This window comes from Vulpes vulpes, chromosome 15, assembly GCF_048418805.1.
Source record: "Vulpes vulpes isolate BD-2025 chromosome 15, VulVul3, whole genome shotgun sequence".
NCBI classification, from domain to species: domain Eukaryota; kingdom Metazoa; phylum Chordata; class Mammalia; order Carnivora; family Canidae; genus Vulpes; species Vulpes vulpes.
In genome coordinates, this window is record NC_132794.1 from 82369381 (window position 1) to 82392696 (window position 23316).

The 23316-nt window shown below is 38.6% G+C and overlaps 1 pseudogene; it reads left to right on the top strand.

The window, feature by feature from the left end:
• The first annotated feature begins 203 nt into the window (after positions 1-203).
• LOC112926399 (elongation factor Ts, mitochondrial pseudogene) overlaps positions 204-23316 on the top strand; it is a 108161-nt pseudogene continuing 85048 nt past the window's right edge.

The following is a 23316-nucleotide window of genomic DNA, read 5'->3' on the forward strand; positions in this document are numbered from 1 at the left end:
AAGGAGCCAGCACTTGATGGTCTGGAAAGCGTTCAGCTGCATAGATAGTGTTTTCTGAGATGGGGCCAACGGTACAAGTGGACAGATTTACAGAGAGGTGAGTAGGCCGATAACTATCTCAGCAGAAGTCAGTGAGAGAAATGGGGTTTCCCAGGCAGGACCTGTGGAAAGTTCTCAGGTGTTGTGGTGTGGCTCCCTACAACATGCATGGAAGACTAACATGGTTTCTGAGAACCTTATACCAGCAGAAGCAGCACCAGCCTGGACTGAAGGAGACAGAGATGGGAAGAAGTGAAGGAATGATGACTGAGTGTAGAGCCATGGATGCACAGGGCAGTAGGGCTGCTGCTGCCACCACCTGGGCTCAGAAGGTACAGGCCCAGCTGGTGAGGCCACCATCTCCTTGTTCAGAGGTGGGGGTGGTGGAGGTAGGTGTTGCCACCCAGGGCCAAGGGGACAGGATCACTGCCTGGAGCCAAGGGGGCAGAGCACGGGGCCACAGATAATTATTCTCAAGACTTGAAAGCTGATGGGGTTTTCCCTGCTGGATTTTGAACTTGCTTTAGACCAGTGACCCCCTTTTTCCTTTCCAATTTCTCCCTGTTAGAATGGGAATGTCTATCCAACGCCTGTCCCAGGACTGAATCTTGGAAGCAGATAACTTCTAGGTTTCATAGGTCCACATATGGACAGGAATTTTGCCCTACAATGAATGAACCTGAGGCTCACTTATAACTGATTTAGTTAATGAGATTTGGGATTTTTGAGATGAGAGATATTAAGATGAGATTTTGAACTTAGAGTTGAGGCTGGAATGGTTAAGACTTTTGGGGATGTTAGGATGTAGTGAATGTTGCACACAGGAAAAGCATGAATTTGGGGGTGGGCAGAGGGAAGACTGTTATGGGTTGAACTGTGTCTTCTAAAATGTTGAAATCCTAGCTCCCAATACATCAGAATGTGACCTTATTGGGAAACAAAGTCATTGCAGATGCAGTTAGTTAAGGTTAGGTCATGTTGGGATAGCCTGGCCCTTAATTCCAGCTGACCGGCACCCTCAAAAGAGAGGAGAGGGGTGCCTGGGTGGCTCAGTTGGTCAAAGCATCTGTCTTTGGCTCAGGTCATGATCCCGGGGTCCTGGGACTGAACCCTACATCAGGCTCCCTGTTTGGTGGGAAGTCTGCTTTTTCCTTTCCACCATTTGTCTCTCTTGTATGCTCTCTTTCTTTCTCAAATAAATAAATAAAATCTTTAAAAAGAGAGGGAGGGAGGGAGAGGAGAATGCAAGCATAAAGACAAAACCAGGCTGGGAGAAGATGGCTATATATGGTGGAGACAGACAGTGGGTGAGGTCTCTGCAAACCAAAGAGCACTAAGGATTGCCAGCAAGCACCAGAAATAAGGAAGAGGCCAGGAAGGATTCTCCTCTATGCTTTCAGAGACAGGGCATGGCCCTGTCTCCAACTTGATTTTAGATGTCTAGCCTCCAGAAATATAAGACAATAAATACTTGTTTTAAGCCCCCTGGTTTGTGGTACTTTGTTATGGCAGCCCCAGAATTTAATACAGTGTGAAGTGAGGAAGATCAACTGACCAATAATCAATTTGTTATCAATATTCACCATTTTCAGTGCCAAACACCGAGACTTCTTATTTCTTATTTTGCTAATGAGATAGCCTCCTTTTCCTATGATATTTTATTAGAAATTTACCCTTAGTTTGCCCTTGAGATTCTACTGACAGAAGTCACTTTGATGGTTATCTGAGCCATCTGTGTAACAAAATATGGTGGAGAAAGAGTCTTATCACCCTCTTCATCTTTATATCCGCTTTATCATAGGCCTCCCTACATCAGTGTACACAAACATTTTTTAACGTATCCCATAAGAAGAAATACACCTGCCACTATAACCCTGTGTTCACATACCTATGCATTCACATAAGCTGAAAAAAAGTCCCTTTACCATCTTTAATACTTGCCAAACAGACGTTTTCTATTCTATCCTATTTTTTTAAATGGGGATATCCACCTGTATTTGTCTTCTTGGGCTGCCATAATAAGGTACCACAGGACTGGGTGGCTTAAGCAACAGGAATTTCTCTCTCACATTTTTGAGGGTTGGGGAGTCTTAGATCAAGGTGGTATCAGATTCTGCTCCCGGTGAGGGCCTCCTTCTTGGCTTGCAGATGGTTGCCTTCTCTGTGTTCTCACATGGTAGACAGACAGAGAGAGAAAGAGCAAAGAAACAAGCTCTCTGATGTCTTCTTATGCAGGCACTACCTCATGACCTCATTAAAAACCTAATTACCTCCCAAAGGTCCCATCTTCAAATACTATCACATTGAGCATTAGGGCTTTGACATATAAATGTTGGGGTGGGGGGATGTCATAATTCAGTCTACTGCACCACCCTATATGTTGATCTCATCCTCATTATTGGGTAACCCACAGTTTGAAAAACGCTGCATATATATATATAGCTGATAATTTGAACTCTGAACTCTAGCCTCCAGAGCAGGCTTTACTAAGTTCTATGTCACATCCTCCTCTACCTTCCTTCCTAACCACATGCAACTGAAACACCACCACCCTATGTGGTTTAGAGATAAATAAGGCTAAGAATTTATAATGACAAACATTCCTTGAAATGAAAAAAGAAATATGAACTCTCAAGTTAAAAAATATATTTATCATGCAAAAATAAGGTTCTAGCTATTTTCAAACAGAGTTGCAGCCATACTAAATCATTGTTTCTTGGTATTCATAGCAACTAGGCACCTTTTATTCATGGAGCTATTATATATAAAGGCCCTATGCATATGGGACTCTCAGATTATTCATTACCACTCTGTTTCCTGGTCATTTCAAACAATTGCTCATGTCCCTAAACCAGGTTGACTGATTTTCTTTCTTTCCTCAAATAATTTATTGTTTGAGTGAATCGACCAAGTAACAGCTTGTGTTCTGCAGATAATGCAAGTAAATACAGAGCTGACAGCTAATCTAGATGAGACCATTTGTTCTGGGTGAATCTTGATGTGGTCTTAAGAAAAACAACCATCAGAAACTATTGCTTGACAGATAAGCTAATAATTTTGAGAAACAGAAGGCACCTATTATTCAGGCTTCACTTTTTAACTTGTTTCTTAACTTGAAGTGACTTGGGAATGATGAGAATAGATGCTTCAATGATGTTGAGAAGAAATATTTGGCTGGTTTCCTTTAAACTAATAAACTATTTTCATTGTCAGGGATTTTTGCAAACAAATTCATCCTATTATCTAACAAATATAAACAGAAAGAATTGCTTGGAATCAATCACTCAAACCCGAAATCAACATTTTTATCAGAAATATTTTAGAATGTGTTTGAGTTACATTACCAGGTCTCTAGAGTTGGGCCATTTGGTATATTTCACATTGCAATTATTCTGGAGTATTTACTGGAAAGTTGTATTTCTCTAAAGAAGTTGATTTCCTCTCTTCACTGTTAAGGTTTTTCGTTGGTCGCTCTAACGGTGATTGGTAACTTCCATATTTAAATTGCATGGGCTATAATTATCACTGAGATCATACTCTGTGGTTTGGAACTGTAAGCCTTGAGCAGTCAGAAGAGAGCATCTGAAAAAAAAAAAAGAAGAGAGCATCAGTTCTCTTGTTGGAGTTCAACTATGGCTAATGGGCAAACCTCGGATCGTTTACTCTAATGCTGAATAAAACATTGTAGTCAAGGACCTAGGACTGATCAGACTTTGAGAAAATAAAAACTGGGCTCTAGCCAAGTTTTGGAAGCAATGTGAGCATTTGAATATTTCCTTGCAGTGTCTTGAATAGGAAATAAAAGATTAAGAAAACTTTCTTAGTTAATGCCAAAGTAACACTGTTTGCTGTTATATAATGTTCCTGTCCAAATAATTCTCAGCAACCTTTAAAGGTGGCATGATCTCTACACAAACAGAAACACTGGTTGGGTGCCTTAATTTTCAGAAGACATTGACCTCTTTCTATTATTGTTAACCAATTTTCAAATATCAAGGAATTACCTAGAATCAGCAGTATAGAATACATGTACTTTGAGCATTTTTATCCAAAGCCCAATTGTACAAAATTCACGGAACATTGCTATGATTTGTAGCCTATTCATTTCTCAGTTTGCTTGAATTGAGGGAAATTATAAAAAGCAGTCATAATAAATTTGCCCTCACATCAGTGTAGGGATGTCACTGATTGAAACACTTATCTTCTATATTTAGTTAGACAATAGGCAGGAGAACTTATTTATCCTTTAGTGTCCCAAATGAGCTAAAGAATGATAATTAAATGTCAACCCATATGAAGGTGATGAAATGTCTCAGTTTGCCCAGGATGGCCTGGTTTCTACCTGTTGTTCTGATGAAATTATTAATAGTGACTCCTTTTATTATATTCAAAAGTATCTGGGTTTGAAATTTCAATCATGTGGTCGCTGTACCACAGGAACACAAAATCTGTCTAGTGTGGGGTTAAAAACAGGAGACAAATCATCTACCCCCTTAGAAGCAGTTGGCCAGCCTTGTTACACAGTTCCCATGTGGCTAGTAGGCAAACCCTGCCATTGGTCTACCCAAGTGAATGCCAGGTGAAACATTGTAGCCAAGGATCCAGGCCTGATCAGGCTTTGGGAAAATAAAAACCCAGCTCTGGCCAAGTTTTGGAAGCAGTGTGGGCATGTGAATGTCTCCTTGCAGCATTTTGAATAGGAAAACTTTTCTTTCATAAGATTATAGGGATCAAAGTAAAACCATGGTCATGAAGGGAATTGTTCTTAATTTTGATAAATTCTATGACACATAGCTCAAATACTGGCAGTGTCCTGTATGTGAATCCTCATGCTGATGACTTTGAAATACCTGGATCCCACAAATAATCTATTATATGGCCAATACTGCTGTTTGGAACTTTTTGTTCACCTCCAAGAGGGCTTTAAGAAATAACTCTATGCATGAATAACACTTAAGGAACAAAAACTGTTTCTTTCCTTGAATATATTTATAAATCATCAGTATACTTTTGTCATCCTCAACAGTACAATATCCTACTGCATGATGAATGCAGTCATTATTTCTTTAAAAAAATTTTTTTAAAAGATTGAAAATACAGTAGCAATTTGAATTTGTAAATCAGGCATTCTAAAACCGCTAGCAAATTGCAGACCTACAAGTCAGCCACTTTTTTATCTTTTCCTTGATGGGTGAATTGAGCAGAAATGATGAAGATTAAATCAAGGACGCATGAGTTCCATCTTCATCAGTTTCTGAATGTTGCATGAGCCCTGCAATTCCATCTATAAATGGCATTGTTAGGGAATGAACAAAGCAAGCAATTGATACTTTATTCTTATTGTTGCTTATTACCTTTTTCAAAGTGCAATTGAGTGAATAGTGATTACTCCTGCATAAGCATAAATGCCTACATGTGGAAGAAGCAAAAAACTAAATGGCATGAAAATAGCTTTCAACTTCCAAAATCATTTTCTCAATATGCTGAATGAGGCCAGAACTGGGCAATATACATTAAACATAAAACAGAGTAGACTCTTCCAGTTTTGTTATTTAGAATCCAATAATGGAAGGTGAACATTTAGTTTTCTACTTATGGATACAACTAAGGGAAAGTATGTAGTAACACATCCTTTAGTTATCCATATCTCTACTACTTAATCTGTATGCATGACAGTTCGAAAAGCCCTGATTTAGGCTGGTCGTGTGTAAAACTTTATTAACATTTGAATCCACCTCAGATGTTAGCCAGGTTTACTCCATTGCCATGACTACCAAGGAATTGCCGTACATACCCTATGCATATGTTTTAGGTAGATAGCTGTGAAAGGAGTCCATCATTCTATTCTATTAGTAATTGGGAATAAATGTTTAGTTGGTTTAAGTTACAGGATTTAAGAATTTTCTTCCCCTCCTCCTATTATAAATATTTCCCACTAATCAAAGCATTGTTAGAATGTAAATAGATTTTTTCCCAGCAAAATCATTTGCAAGTGATTGCCCACAACAATTTCACTTCATGAATGTCCATTAATTACATAGGTTACTACTCAGCTCCCACATATACATTGGACTCTCATTTAGTTACAATAATTAAAGAATGGACACTAACAATTAATTGACCACTCTGGTTGACTAATAATTACATTATACATTTCTAGAAATTAAGCATGATCACAAGCACTATATAAAACATGATTTAATCTTTTCTTTCACATGCACAGGGACTTTCAGGATCTTTATGTGGCTCCAGCTTCATTTATTAACAAGTTTCATTGAGCACTAAGCCTGTCAAAATTAATTTTAGGAATATCTGTGGAATCACCTTCCTTCTCTCCATCTCCAGTGGCATTTTCATACTTTGAGTCCTCTCTTAACTAGATTAATGCCTCTTCTTCTTTCTGGTTACCAGGCTGGCCACTCTTTAAATTGTTCTTCCTTCTGAAATCTTAGAGATTTTTAAAAAGAGGAGTTTATAACTTCACCCCTCTGATAAAAACATACCAATCACTTTCTATTTCTTGCAGAATGAAGTTCAAAGTTCACAGTTTGGTATGGACTGCACTTACTTTTCAGTGTCATACATCATCAATCCTCTCAACATCTCAACCCCACTCTCCACACATGCATCCCAATCCCCCTTTGGTCTGTTCTCCAATTAGAAAAATGACTTTTGGGTTCAGAAGTGTCTGTGAACTTCCTGACCCCCCGGCCTCTGCATCTGCTGCCCCATTGACTGGACCATTGTCTTTGTTCTCTACTTCCTATTCCATCACGTTCCATCAATTCATAGTCTCCTTTGGGCCTCAGCTTCACCATGGGTTGGCATGGAGTCCTGCCTGCTTCTGCACACCTCTCTGACCCTCAGCCAGTTGAATACTTCTCCTTAGTGATCCAATAGCAGCCCAAACATCCTTCACCCCGGCACTCATATTTTGGACTCAAATTCCCTGTTTAACTATCTATATCCCTCATCTAGAAGGGTCTTCATGGACGTAAGTCTTTCCCAGCATTATAGCCCCAATGCCTAGCACAGTGACAGGTGTAGGAGTCACCATATACCTTTTTATTAAATAAATGAATGTAATACTGCCCTTTACATCAAAAAGCTAAGATCCAGCAGTTTAAATGTCAGTTTTCTATACATGCTGTCAGGTAAGTATTTACTTTGAATCTCTAGTTATGTTGGTGTGGGCTCTAGAAGATGCTATTTAAAATGAATACTCAATATTAACATGTTTGTCACTTCTTTTCATTAACAAAGTGAAGACTGGACAAATGCAGAGTTGGTTAGGTCAAAATCACCGGCTGCCCTTCATAAAAGTGAAGGTAAGATTCTACTTATTTGCATACACTGATGATTACAAGAGAAGATGGATTGTGGAATATATCTTGAGAACAAAGATTTATAAAGCAAGAATGGCAAAAAAAAAAAAAAGGAACAATGAACAGTAGATGACATTTAAATAGATGCTCAAATCTTGAGAAATTGCAAACTAAATATAGTAGCCCATGATAAAATTCTGAGAATTTAATCAAGCAATTACATGTAGGAAAAAAGTATTCAATTAAGAGGTAATCAGTAGAATTTCAGGTTTGTTAAGGAATAATCAAACTCAGCTGATGTCGTCATCACCCCAGAAAACATCTGTATAAAGAATTGGCACTTTGCATCCTTAAGGATATGGCTCAAGGCTCAAAGCCTGGTTGAGATGCCCCACAGAGAGCTGCCAGGTGTGGCAAAGATGGATGACTTGAGGCAGGAAGTCTGCATGTGTAGTAATCAGCTCTGCTGTATGACTAATGACTCCCAAATCTTAGTGGTTTCCACTCATGAAAGCATATTTCTTATGCACTTGAAACATGAGCTGCTAGGTCAACTCTAGCTCTGTTTTAACATGTCTTTACTTCAGGATCCAGGATGAAGTCGAAGCCATGTTTTGGGGCATGTCATTCTCGTGGGAAAGGAAACACATGAAATAGGATTTAAACACACAACCACTTTTATGATTCTCCTTAGAGGTGGCATATGTCACAGCTGCTTGCTTACATTCTATTGGCCAAAGCAAATTACATTACTAAACCTGATATTAGGCTGAGGAAGTTATCTGGCACCAACGCAGAAGCCCTGCAAGCTATGGGTAGATACATACTCTTCTTATGTGGAAGGGGTTGAAAGTTTGGGAACAATACAACGTACCACAGTCCTTGAACTGGGAAATAGAGGGGACAGAGTCAAAATGAGGGACTTGGTGGAAATCTGTTAGTTTGAAAATAGAAGGCCCTGTGGGATAACACCTAAAACCTGTGTCTGGTTCATGAGAAGCAGAGTATGTGGTGGCTGGAGGTTAAGGACCCAGGCACACAGATCTCAGACGGTCCTGGGTGAGAATGTGGGCTCTAACTCTTCATTAGCTTTGCGAGCCATTTCATTTCTCTGAGCCTTTGTTTCTGTCGCAGAGTCTGTCTTCTCACCAAATATCAAAGAAAAATATATATGTTTCTCCATTTTTACTCACCTCACTTGCAGGTGCACTGGGCACATGAGAGAAGTTCTGGCTAATGGGATATGAATACTTCCAGGTATGGCCACTAAAATCTTCCCTGAGATCCTCAGTGCATTTTCTCTTCTATAGAGCTGGAGCTGCTAGGTGAAGGTAGCAAGGATCCTTAAATCACCCTTTTTGGAAGACAACACAGCCTCCTGACCTGTACCAGGTTTTGTTGGGGTGACAGCCCTGGGTTGCGGCAAGGCATTGAAAGCTGAGGCTTTGTTTGTTACTGCACAATTGCCCAGCATTCGTGTATGAATGAGGATAAAGACTATCTCCAGGGTTTATCTCCAAATATTGACATAACTGATGCAAAGCACAGAGCAACATCTGACACAATACTTAGTAGGTGGCAATTGTTATAATTTACTTTAAGGTCATATTCATACAGAGATTAAGAATAAAGTCTTTGGAACCAATGGATTTAATTCAAATCTCAGCTTTAGTAACTAACTGTGCATATTAAGAACATTATTTAACTGCTTCATGCCTCATTTTCTGTATTTATAACATGGCAATAAAAATAGCATCTGAAAATGCTATAAATTTATAATAAGACAATCCACATGGTGGTAGTGCTGATGGTGGTGGTGATGGGTAATAATCTGCCTGATTTCCCATCACAGGAGAAGAGGTGGTTGTCAGTGAAAAGAACTTAGAGGAAAAGTTTATGTAGAGACTGAACTATGGTTCTTATCTGATCAACTGAACTGACCAGTCACAACATCACCACCAATAAAGCTGTCTCCATCTATAAAGGTAGTGTCCAGATAATGGCGACTCTTTCTGTATCAATAGGTGTTTTGTTTTGTTTTGTTTTCCTGAAGACATGAAAAGCTTAGGAACTGGAAATACATAGTTTTATACCATTTTGACTTTATGTTGTGTATTCCACTTTTAGTAATTTTAATGCAGTAAGGAATGTAGCATTAATAATTAACTTTATTTTTTTCCAATTATAATAGTAATGTTTTTTTGTAGGAAGTTAGAAGTTCAGATATTTGGAGAGAAAGAAAAACATGCATAGTTCTTATCCAACAAATAACTAGTCATTTTTCTGTATTTATATCCAGGCTTTTTTCTATGTAAAAAATTGGTTTATTTAACATCATTGGATTTTCTAACGTTATATTAAAATTGCTTCATAAATATGTTTTTCAAGGATTTAATTAGGTTAATATACCATACTTTACATAACCATTTATTTATCTTGGGTCATTAATTTATGTTTAGTTTTTTGCCTTTATAAATAATGCCTCTATTAATTTCTGTTATACATTTCTCTATGTTTTATTTATTTAATTAGGACAAATTCACAAAATTGGAATTGCTAGGTCAGATAGAAGAAATATTTATAAGAAATAATATACTGCCAAATTGTTACACCCCCACCAAATACATGAAAATGATGATTTCACATGACTTACCATGGGTTTTATTTTTAAAAAATATTTGCTAATTGTTTAAACCATTTATTAATATAGGCCATATATTTATATAGGTATAAACATATATAGTTATTTTGCATTTCTTTTTTTTTACATTTTAAAGCCAACAAATGGTCAATGAGATTGTTTATATTATAGGAAAAATATGAATAGCTCTCTGTATGTTGCTAATGTGTTTATGTTTTCCTCATATGTAAAGCAAGTCACTTTCTCAATTCATATACAATGGTATTTTGTTACTTAAAAATTAATTCATTTAATAATCCTTGCCTAATATGTATAGAGCACTGTTGAATTCAATATATGAAAAACAGAATATAGACCTTTGGTTGAATCTTTGGTCTAATAAATCTGACCTAATGATTGCTTTATATATAGATTATTACAATATTTGTAGATGAACTGTATTTTCATTGTGGTATTAAAAAAAGAGTAACATTGCTATTCTGGTTATTTAGCATTTTCTTAAATGATATGTCAGTTTGAAAAATCCTCTGAGTTTACTTTTAGTGCATAATTTTTAAGTACCTCTTTATGTCAGTTGCCAACTTATTTGATATTTTTATTCCTGGTTTGCAGGAGTGTATTTAATATTGAGGATATTAGACATAGAGTCTTCTTAATATATTTCATCCTTTATATTAGGGAACTAGTAGCTGGATCTGCCCTCCTTTGCTCACTTTCAACTGACTAGATGGTTTTTGCCCTCTATTCTTATATGCTCTTATAGCTGAATTTTCCATTGACCATAATAAAAATCTCCTTTTTGGGTAGCCTCTCAAACTCAGCAGTAACCAATTCCCCATGAAGGTAGGCCACAGGAAGACTTCTGAACTTTTTAGCAAATACACTTAATATCTATTTGTCGTTTTTCACAAGTGGCATAATGTTTAAGTCCTTCTTTCTTTTTAAGATTTTATTTATTTTTCTTTTTTTTAACTTGTTTTTTATAATGTATTTTTCTTATTGAAGTTTGATTTGCCAACATATAGTATAACAGCCAGTGCTTATCCTGTCAAGTGCCCCCCTCAGTGCCTGTCACCCAGTCACCCCATCCCCCCACCCACCTCCCCTTCCACTACCTCTTGTTCATTTCCCAGAGTTAGGAGTCTCTCATGTTTTGTCACCCTTTCTAATTTTTCCTTCTGTATGCAAATGCTTCTTCCAACCCAACTTTGGAACTGTCAGAGAGGTACTGAACTGTGGCTGAGTTGCTGTGTAAACTGCAATATGGGAAAAATTGGCATCTTCATAGAAATTTCCATTTTGAGCCACAATTCACATTGCTGTTTGTACTTCAGATATTTTATAATACCTGTTCACACATCACAGTTCTGAGCACTGAAAATGTTTTCTCAGAACTCCTCCCATAGAGGTGCTATTCTCCATGATGGCCTATCCCGGTATAAAGCAGGGGAGAAGTTGGTGGACTCCATGGTCCACGTTGTCAATTGAGCTCCTGTGTGTGTTTCTGCCCAGGCTAACTTTCTGCCTGATATTGATCTCTGGACATTTAGATAAGGACTCCAAGGTGGGGTTCCTGCCATAAGCTCTTGTCTGGCTTTTCCCAGAGCACCTTTTAAAATGCCCATGCAGAGTTGTGGCTATGTAGAATTAGAGACTGCCATCCCACTACCTTAGAAGTAACAGGTGCTTGCTACCCTGCTCTCTCCTGATGCTTGCTTGTGACCTGGGACAGAGGACTGCCCTCTAACCTCCCATTTACATTCCTGTTTGGGACTTGCAAGTCATAAACTTTGTGACATTACTTGCTTTATGTGGGTGTATTGAAACTGTGCCTTCAGTCAAACAACCCCAGGGTTTCCACCACCTCAAAAAGCAGAAGTTGGTGGGGGAATGGAGCAGGATATGTGTGGGTGTGGGGGAGTGCCACCTGCTAACCCTGATTGAGTGGCTTTGTGCTGCCTCATTCAATAGGTCATACTCTGCATATTCTTAACACATGATAGCTCTGGGCTTTCCAACACATCCTGTCTCCATCAGTCACTGGAGCGGATTTACCCCCAAAGGAGGCCACCTCTGATGGGGCAGCTCACTTGAGCAATATAATCTCTGAAAGCCTGATGTTGAAGGCTATCTGCCTACAGCACTCTCAGCAACTGGGTAGAAGTCCTCCCTTTAAGGAAGATCTGAGTGACACACTTTCATGTCCATCCCAAGACTGAGATCACTCAGTAGTGGATAAGAGAAGGGGCTCCTGTATCAGAGTGCCTGTGTTCAAAACCATGCCATTTCCTAGATGTGTAACTTTAGGAAAATTATTTACACCCCCAACCTTGAATTTTGGTTTCCCCATCTACAAAATGAGAGAGCACCTTTTCTCCCCCCATAAGATCATCAGGAGGACTAAAGATAACACATAAAATGCATAAACTAAAAATGACTGATTACAACGATCGGTACTATTTTTTGTTCTTAAGTATTTATATCCTTATGGCCAGAGCACACCCAAGAAAGGGCATGTCAGCAGCCTCTGGAACATGTACACTTTCCTATCAGGATCTAATTCTTTCAATGTCTTGTTGGGGGACCTCACAGTTGGTCATTTACTCCAAATTCTGATCTGTCTCTTCTGCCCCATGAGTCTTTATTGCATGGAAGAACTTTCGTTAACTGCAGGCCCTGCAATTTTGCAAGCTGCTTCTGGTAGAACTGCTTCTTTATAGCTTATTCAGAAAGAAGACTGATCTTTTTTTCTCTTGAACATTTAAATCCTATTAGGTTTGAATAATTTTTCAGCAAAGCTAACAGTAATTTACTAACATATATGTTGTGAGTGCCAAATAATTCTCCTGAAATCTTTACTATTTGAGACACTACTAAGTCAGATGAAACTATTAGGGGCACTTATTCCAAGAGTGATATGTCCATATGAAACCTTTGAGACAGTTCTCCAAGTCCCTCCCTTTAAAGGCTCAGGGTGGATCAGTTTGTTGGTACATTGGCTGACATCTAGGCTTGGAGGGGCTAAGATATAGGGCAGGTTTGCAATGGTTTGCAGTATGATTATATTAGGACTGTTAGGTGGATGTGGGGCTGCCTGGGGTTCTGAGAGTAGGCTTGTGGACTCCAGGGGGGGAAGCTGAGAAGCCACAAGGACCACATTTTAGGAGGAATGCCAAAGGCACACCTTATCTACTTCTTGACCTGGTTTTGGTGATGTCTGTAAAAAGTTTGAAGAAATTTGACAAGAAAAAAAAAAAAGAATTCAAACACTTTATAAAAGGATATACGATGAAAAATATGTTCCTCTTCTATCTCACTCCATTTCTCTTACTCTTTTCCCCAGAGTAAACACTGACACCAGCCTCTTGATTATTCTCACAGAGCTCTTCTCTGCAGATAAGCAGAAATGTGTATATGAATATATGATTCCTACTTAGTGCTTTACTAATGTTAACTAAATTAATCCATGCAGATGAGTATAAAGTATATTCTATTACTATCACTTTCCACATTTACAGATGAAGATGAAAGCACAGACAGATTTAGAAAGTTGCACAAGAAAGGATATGTGTGTGTGTGTGTGTGTATATATATATATATATATATATATATATATATATATATATATCTCCACACACATATACATGGTGGAGCCAAAGAATATATATATATAAAATATATAAAATATATATATTCATAAATGTATACATGTGCATATACAAGTACCATGTAAGTTATTAGTGATCTATCATCTGAAAGGTATTTAGATAGTGGCTTCTCATATTTCAAACACTGCAACGCATTTCCTTGAACACAGAGCCACCTGTGTAGGCTGCACAATGCAAGGAGATGCCATTCACATAGATTATTTTGTGATACAATTCACATAGATTATAATGGCATCCTTGGAACTGCTCAACACACCAGCAGTGTTTGTTCATGTTGACCTACTTTTAAGTTGAATGTTTCATTTTCTGATCAGCTGGTATTTCCACTGGGTTATTTGTAATATAGAATGAAATAAGGTGCCCTATATACGACAGTGCTAGAATGTCCAAACTCAAGACTTGAGAAATAGCCTGATAAAAATCTGTGCTCAGTTCCCTCCACCCCCAACCTGCCAGGAGATATGGGAATTCTGTCCTTTCATGCCCTGGAAAAGGGTTTCAGGCACACATGGTGATCTGCAAGCAATGACACTGAGATGTCATTGGGCACCTTTCTCCAGCATGATATAGTTCTGCCTCTCAACAAAATAAACATCATATTTTCACCCAGAATACTCCTGGAATATAAATCATCTGGATAGTTTAAATTTTTTCTTTGATGGCATGATGGATCACTAGGCATTAGATCCTTGAAGAGATGCTATTTTTCGGAAGTTACCTTTAAGACATCACTCACCCTGTCATAACAGATCCAAGTTTTTATAGCCCTGCAGCTAGTATTCTAAATTTTTGAAGTCGACACTAAGTAGGAAGTCCACCATAAATGACTAATATAAACTTAAAAAAAGTTTATTTGAAATTATTTATTTCAATGTAGTTATTAAACTAATTTGAATTTATCACACAAGTGTTTACAACTAGTATTTGTCTGTTGTACATCCAAGAATTTTCCTTTGTATTTTTAATGATACGTTTTGTTCTAGCTAGTAGGTCCAGAGCACATCTGTCCATTCACATTTGTATGTAAAGGGGTTTATGTTGTTCCCCCTGGAACTGTGACAATCCTAGAAAAGAGATGGCCTCTATCTGCATAACTTCATTCCTGCTCCTCAACATAATCAATCAATTTCTGTTTGCAATTTGATTTTGTCAGCCACTATAATGGTCAATTACTAAGTAAGAATTGATCACCAAGTGGCCTGATGCTGTTACCTTAGCAACCCTGCACACAGTCTAGTTATTTTAATCATTTAAATGACTATATTGGAAAAAAAATAAATGACTATATTGGATTAGCCCTTGCCATTTGATCAGTAACACAGTGGCCAACATAAGACTGACTAATCCTACTGTGTACTTAGGCAAAGTCTTTGGGGGGAAAATGATTAATTAATATATGAAAGTATTTCTCTGGACAAAACAGGACACTTCCAGATTTAGTACCTAACTTTGCAGCTATTTTATTTTTCTCATGAATTAAGAAAAATGCTAACCTTTAAGTCATTAAAAGGAGTGTGACACCATAATCTATTCAACAAAAAATACTAGGTAAATTTTTATATATTGGGTGTTGGGGTTATAGTGATGAAAATAATTCATAATCCCTGCCAGCAAGTAAATCAGAAGCTCCTAACAGATAAACTGGTAAGGAAATAATTTCAGTAGAGCATGGCAGTAGACCTTGTTGTGCAAACAAGGTATGATGTGAGGAGGGGAAACAGAGGGATTTCCTATTTCTACCCAGAGAAGTCAAGGAATATATATATACAGTGAGGAAACATATACGTACAAAGCTTGAGTAGGTTCTTGAAAGATCAATAGTCATTCTCAAGGTAGTCAACATTATAGTAAGGGAGAAGCTAGTAAAGCACGAAATAGCACAGCATTGTATTTTTTCATATCTCTTGGTAGAAAGTGAGAAAAATCAGAAAACTAATTTGAGAAGAAAAGAGGATATTTATTGGAAATTGCGATAGGTAGGCAGAATAATGACTACCCATAGATGTCTCCATCATAATCCCTGTTGTCAATGACAAAGGGGAATTAAGGTTAGAGATGGGATTACAGTTGCTAATGAACTAAACAATTAATCTAAGGAGATTATCCTGGAACATCCAGGTAGGCCCAATGTAATCTCCATCTTTACATGGAGAAAAGAGAGGCAGAAGCATAAGCATCAGAGTGAGAAAGACTTAACCAGCCATTGATGGCTTCAAGGATGCCAAAGTGGGGGAGGGGTGGCCAGGAGGGGTGGGCAGTTTCCAGAAGCTGGGAAACACAGGAAACCAATTCTCCTCTAGAGCCTCCAGAAAGGAATGCAACACCTTGATTTTAGCCTAGTGACACTTATTTTGGACTTTTGACTCCCAGAGGTGTAAGACAATAGATTGTTAGAACCCACTAAGGTTGTTGAGGTCAACTCGATGCAGAGGCATTTATATTATGATTCTTGCTGCACATGTGATGGGTTATGGAGCCTGGGGGAGTGAGGTGTACAGTCTGCAGATGAAGGTCAATTATGGGGGAGATAGAAAGAGTCAGAGAGAGGGAGAGGGACAACAGAGAGATAAACAGATGAAAGACAGCAGCAGGAGCGAAACACAAAGGTCCTTATACCTACAGTTCAGCCTCTGCTATTCCCTATCCCAGGGTTTCCAAGTACGCAAAGCCCTCTGCAACCTAGCATTCAATAGGTAATTCCTTAAAATGCCTCAAATGAACCTCAGAAAGGAACCTCCAGCCAACATTGTCTTTATGATAGCCTCAAATGGCAACTATTCTCTGAATCCTAGAATCACATCATTGCTGATTCTGACTCTTTAGGCCAGCTAGACTCATCTTTACTTCGTAGAGTGTCTCATTCAATAATTACTGTCAGGAGTAATTCTTGCGCATCTATCTACACTAGATTCCTGAGGCTGGTGTAACCAAGTACCACAAATTGACTTAAAACAACAGAAATTTGTCTCACATTTCTAGAGAATCGAAGTCTGAAATGGAGGTGTCAGCAGGCCTGTGCTCTCTTGAAACATGAAGGAGAATCCTTCCTTGTCTAAGTTTATTGGGGTTTGCTGAAAATCTTTGATATTCCTTGACTTGCTGCTCATTGTCACAGGTGTTCTTCCTGCATGTCTCTGTCTTCATTTATGGCCAGTTGTTAGAGGGCCATTGGTTTTATTGGATTAGGGGCCCATTCTCTTCCGGTATGACCCCATTTTAACTTAATTAATCACATCATCATCAGTGACCCTATTCCCAAATAAGGTCACGGTCTGAGATCCTGGAGATTAGGGTTTCAACACATCTTTTGGTCAGGGGATACAATTCAACCCACATGATTCTTTAATTTTTGGCCAACTCCTGTTCAGATTCTACATCCATCTGATTATATCCATCTGGTTCCTGACTCCTGATTTTCTTGCTTATATATGACCTAGCTCTTCTACTTTGGGTTAAGTGTCAGTATATCATTGGTACAGATATGAGAAAGAGAAAAGCAGCCCCTGATTTCTGGCATCAGGCTGAGTATTCTCATCGGGGCTAGGTGTTCTTGTGAGCTGTTCCTGCATTTGGCCTTGGCATTCTCTTGTTGAACATAATCTCACAAAACATCAACATCTGACAAAGCTGCTATGAACATGATGATTCAAAACAAAAACATGACCACTCTATAATCATGTCTGAGCAGAGAGCAAAATACAGACATTGTCCTAACCACAAAAGTGACCAAACATTCCTCTGTATTGGTTAACATGAGTGACTGCTGCTTGTTTATCAATTACAGCTTTGTCTTCTTCTAGTCTTTCCTCCTTCTAGATAAGATTAAAATAAATAATTAGAATTGCCCCCACTTCCTGAGGGCATCCAATCCAGAACAAGGACCCACATCCTTAAATGCTTCCCAAATGACATAACACAACCTCAAATCTCACAGTAAATACTTTCTAACTCCCTCTTCCTGAGCCTCCCTCTGGTTCAGTGATGTACATTCTCCGTCACTGCAACAAGCAATAAGCTTGACTTGCTCAGTTATGAATATGTACCTGATGGTATTTTCCTGGAGGGCATTGACAAGCATTTTAATAATGTATATTGGCTGAAATGCAATAATTGAATTAGGAAACATGCTTTGCATGTGGAATGTATTGATTACCAAGTGATTACTATGGGGATCCTTCTCCTTCAGACAGAAAAATACAGGTGCAAAAAAAAGGCATATTAACAAAAGTATTAATTGGTACACAAATCTGGTGTTCAAGTGCAATCATATCTCTGATTTATAAATCAAATTAATCTCAATCTTTGATATATCAGTTTGATATCAGGTTTAGTATCTTTTTTTTTTTTTTGGGAGGGGGTATCATCTTCCTCTGAAGGGTCAGAAAAACTAGAAAACTTATTAAATCCATGAGGAGAGATCTACTCAACCTCCACGCCCAACTGTGGAATGGAAGGGGAAAGCGTTGAGGTCTCATCAGCTGGCCACTGCCATTACTTCTGGCTGCCCCATGGCATTGCCATTGGAAATTCACCTTGGGATGCCTGGGTGGCTCAGTGGTTGAGCGTCTGCCTTTGGCTCAGGTTGTAATCCTAAGGTCCTGGGATCAAGTCCTGCATCAGACTCCCCACAGGAGCCTGCTTCTCCCTCTGCCTGTATCTCTGCCTCTCTGTGTGTGTCTCTCATAAATAAATAAAATCTTTAAAAAAAAAAAAAAGGAAATTCACCTCACTGCATCAGGTCAAGCAGTCAGCAATCTATGATGACATTCTGGAGCCACCAAATGTCCCTTATTTTGATTCTGCTGGTCACGTCTATTAGTTCTTGACTCATTCAACCCACAAGCCATTCCACCCATTTACATGCTGGCCTCTCTAGGAGTGCTGTTAGGAGTGGGTTGGGTGCCTCTCCCTTTGGGACTAAAACCACTCTTCCTTCTCCCTCTAATGAAACCTTCTGTCCAGGATGGGCAGCTCATCTTGAAACCCTCAGACACAAAGGCTTCTTTACTTTCACTTCCCCTGTAACAGCAAAAACATTTTTTTAAAGATTTATTTATTTGAGAGAAAAAGAGCACAAACAAAAGGAAAGGGAGAAGCAGGCTCCCTGCTGAGCATGGAACCCATGTGGGGCTTGATCCCAGAACCCCAAGATCAAGACCTGAGTCAAGGCAGATGCTAAACTGACTGAGCCACCCAGGCACCCCAGTTAAAAAAAAATTAACTCTAGAGTGTTCTTAAATTCCCATTCCTTTCTGGAAGGGAAGGAATCTCTGTCTCAGTGAGAGGAACCATTCCCAAGGATGACAATGGAGGTTTTCAAAGCCCTCTCTCAGTAGAACAGAGAAAAAGGAAACATTTTTAAGCCATTAGTAAATGCTTGGTGGGGATGCTGCTGCATGCATGTGACATAGCGACACAGGGCTGCTTGTTTTTGAGTGGTTGCTCACTTGGAATTATTTATACTGGATTGGGTTCTGTGGTACAGTTAATTCTAATAATTTATCAATACATTCTGCCAATCTTATATACTATCCCAGACTTTTTAATGTTAATGAGATTTGTTTTAGTCAAAGCTCATCAACATATTATTATCTTCAGGTTGAAATAATAATACATTCTTAAAAACATCATTTTTAAACTCCCTCTAGGGAAGATCACATTATTATTAGGAATTAAAATTTCCTTAGCTCCTAGCTCTTTTTCCCAGTGAAACAATTATTTTTATAATGTCATTTTAAATAATGTGATGCTATCTGGGTGATTCTATCAATAACAATTATACTTGTAGCAGACAAAATAGATGCTCATTTTAAGTCCTGGTCAGAGTTTTGTCTAGGACTACCTCCTTTCCCTCTTTCCTTTGTTGCTAACCTGGTGGGGTACCTCATTCTCAGATACAGACTTCAGTAACAAATCATTGGCCTCTGCACAAGTCCTTTGAGGGGAATATGTTTAGTTGGTTACTCTTACTTCAAAAAGGGTGGCTGTTACCAGTTACAAAATAACATGTCTCTTCCACAAGGGTTTGAGGGAAGCAGTATAAGGAGAAGAATATTTTGCCATTATCAACTCAGACATTTTTTGCTTCAAAGGGCTTCTTAAAGTCTTAGCAGAAAGAGACCTGAGAGGATGGGACTCAGAATAGGTCAGTTTTTGCTGGAAACAGAAAGCTTTTGAAACCCAGTATAATCCCCCAGAGCATAAGGACATAGAGGGCAGAGCAGGAGCAATGGGGATATGTGTAAAAAGGGTAAAGAAGTCAGAATTTAACTCATGTCCTAGTTTTGCTTTGGTTTCTCCTCAAACCTTGAGTTTGTCTACAACAACACATAGCACCCTTTTATAACAATGAATTAAATTAATTAAGAAAGCTAATTGGGTCAAGTTTTTTTTTTTTTTTTTTGACTTAGGTTGAATGATACACACTCTTTCCAACTCATGACACATTCTCCTAAAGATTTCATAACACCTTGAGCTAATTTGCGTAGCACGTTCCTGTTGTCTACAAAACCGGGGACATGTTATGTCTCTGCCATCACTGACATCATCAACTGGAATACGATTTCAGCCCTGCTGAAATCCAATTGTGATGATGACAGACAAAACACATTTCTCTTATGCTTTCAAATCATTCACTGTTCCTGTAAAGTATTTATTGTTTCTGTTCTCTTCAATCAGATGAAATACAGAGAAAAGCTCATCGGATAAACACTCCTTTTCTGCTCTACACCAGTTTCAGTGAAAATTGAACTCCTGGTTCTTTGACAAAGTATATTTGATAAGAACACTGGCCATGAAACCCATGTAATAAAAGCTTCTTAAACTAAGTGCATGAATTCACAAAGTAGCAGAATCTTCAACCATTTCCCTCTGCCTGTCGTGTTATGTTCTGATGATTACAAATTTTTCCATTTGAAGAATCATCACTTCTAAAATTCTTATTTACCTTCTATTATTTAGGAATCAGAATTAGAATATCTCTTCATTAAAGCCCTACCTATAATGAGTTTTCATTTCAGGGCAAGATTTTCAGTGAACAGGAAAAGAGAAATATTCTTTTTCTTTTTAGATATTTTACATTATTTTTGGTTTTATTATTTTATTTGCATGCATTGATTCATTCCTTGATTCATTCTGCCTCTGCTTTGCCTGCTGTCCCTGGGACTAAAGCCCCTGTATGTCAATCTCTCCATCACGTGAACCTCCTACCTTCCACTGGAAGGAGAGAGGAAGAGGTTGTCAGATGCCTATTAGGATTGGGGAGTCCATCTGGAGATCTAATTCCTCTTCCAAAGATCTTAAACTAACCCCCACTGTTTTTAGGCCCTCATTTCCCTCTGCTTTTAGAGGACTTGATATTTTCTATTCTTGAAATTTTCAGAGGTTCAGTTGAATGAATCTGCTTGTTCCTTATTGGTTTTCTTCCTTGCAACCACCTAAGAGAACCTAAGTTCTCTCTTATCCATCTGTTTTCCAGTTTCCAAACTGTTACATATTCTTTTATTTTCATGATCTCTTGTGTATATGCATATGTATACTTTTAGATTTTGTCTTGTTTTTCCCCTTTATTATCCATTTAGTGGGATTTCAGAAGGAAGTGTATTTAACGTACATGTTAAATCTATTGTTTTACTAGAAATCCCTTGTACTGATTTTTTTTTAAATTTCAAAAATATTTAATTGAAGTGTAAATGTCATACAGTTTAATATTAGTTTTAGTTGTATAATATTGATCGACAATTCTACCATTTGCATTAGTGGTGACATGATTGAAAAAACTACTAGACTAGGGACAGAAGATGTCATTCAAATTTTGTCCTTAAATCTTTATAAATATATAAACTATGTAATCATTAGAAAGTCACTTCAACTCTCAGATCCTCATTTTTCCTTTTCTACAAATTGGAGATACTAATTCTGTTATGTCGGGTCATTGTGAGGATTAGAAATCATATTTACAGTGTATAATAAGGAAGTATAATAAAACAGAAGTAGTGGAATGACACTTTGGAGATTAAGTTATAAAATGACTGCCTTTAATCTTCACTGCGTTGTTCTCACAGTCTCCGGGTCCCTTGGGCAGGGGAAGGCCGCCTGTTGTGAGGCCGCCCTGAGGAGTGGCCCACTGGCCACTGACTAAAGCCTGCTGACAGACAATGGACAACTGCCTAGTGAGTTTGGAAAGAGGTGTGTTCAGATGTGATTACAACTCTCGGCATCAGCTTGACAGCACCTCCTGAGAGACCTGGAGTCAGGAACACCCAGGGAAGCTCTGACCAGATTCCTGACCCCAAGAAAGGGAAGTAATTAATGTTCTTTTTAGCTGCTGACTTTTGAGGTAATCTGCTCTATGGCAGGGAATGGCAAATACCTATAGAGCAGAATAGCTGACTTTTACAAAAAGAAAATATTTTCTTCCTTTTTATGGAAATCATTTGGTAAATTTATCTAATAAGTTCATATATAACTCACCCTTGAGATCCCTGGGTGGCGCAGCGGTTTGGCGCCTGCCTTTGGCCCAGGGCGCGATCCTGGAGACGCGGGATCGAATTCGAATCCCACGTCGGGCTCCCGGTGCATGGAGCCTGCTTCTCCCTCTGCCTGTGTCTCTGCCCCTCTCTCTCTGTGTGTGTGACTATCATAAATTAAAAAAAAAATTAAAAAAAAAAAACTCACCCTTAAACTCTATTTGGTGTGTGCTGAGGTGCAAAGCAGTAGGGAGTTTGAAGGAGTTCTAGGACCCAGACTTTGGGTTCAGTTGATCAATCATAAGCTTGAGTCTCAAAAATGTGTCCGAGGAACACAAGTCAGCTTTTTTAAATTCTCCAAGGAACATAAGAATTGTGGTCACTGGGGCACTTGGGTGACTCAGTGGTTGAGCGTCTGCCTTCAGCTCAAAGCGTGATCCTGGAGACCTGGGATCGAGTCCCCATCGGGCTCCCTACCCGGAGCCTGGTTCTCCCTCTGTCTGTGTCTCTGCCTCTCTCTGTGTCTCTCATGAATAAACAAATAAAATCTTAAAAAAAAAAAAATAAAAGAAGAACTGTGGCCTCTCAGTCTGGAAAACACCAATACCTGCTTTCACTCCTGAGATTCACAATGAAACACAGGTTACAGGTTCTAGAAATTTGAGACATGCTAAGATTTCTAATGGGTTAGTGGTTTTAAAAAGTTAAACAGGGGATCCCTGGGTGGCTCAGCGGCTTAGCGCCTGCCTTTGGCCCGAGGCGCGATCCTGGAGTCCCCGAATCGAGTCCCACGTCGGGCTCCCAGTGCATGGAGCCTGCTTCTCCCTCCTCCTGTGTCTCTGCCTCTCTCTCTCTCTATGTCTATCATAAAATAAATAAATAAATCTAAAAAATAAAAAATAAAAAGTTAAACAGCCCGTCGTACCCTCTGGGAAATCATTGGTTATGGTGACCAATAAAATGCTGAAATCCTAGCTTGTTCTCACGGTGGCCTGACTTCGCTTATCAACAGCTATTTAACCTTGTCTCAGTCCCCAAGGCCTAAGGATTCAGCTTTTCCCCAGAGCAAATGTTTTGTTATACAATAACAGGAATTCAGTGTTGTAATCACCAGATGGTAAGAGCTGAGCAAGTTCTGATCTGACGACACAGAAGAAATTGTACCCAGTCTCATT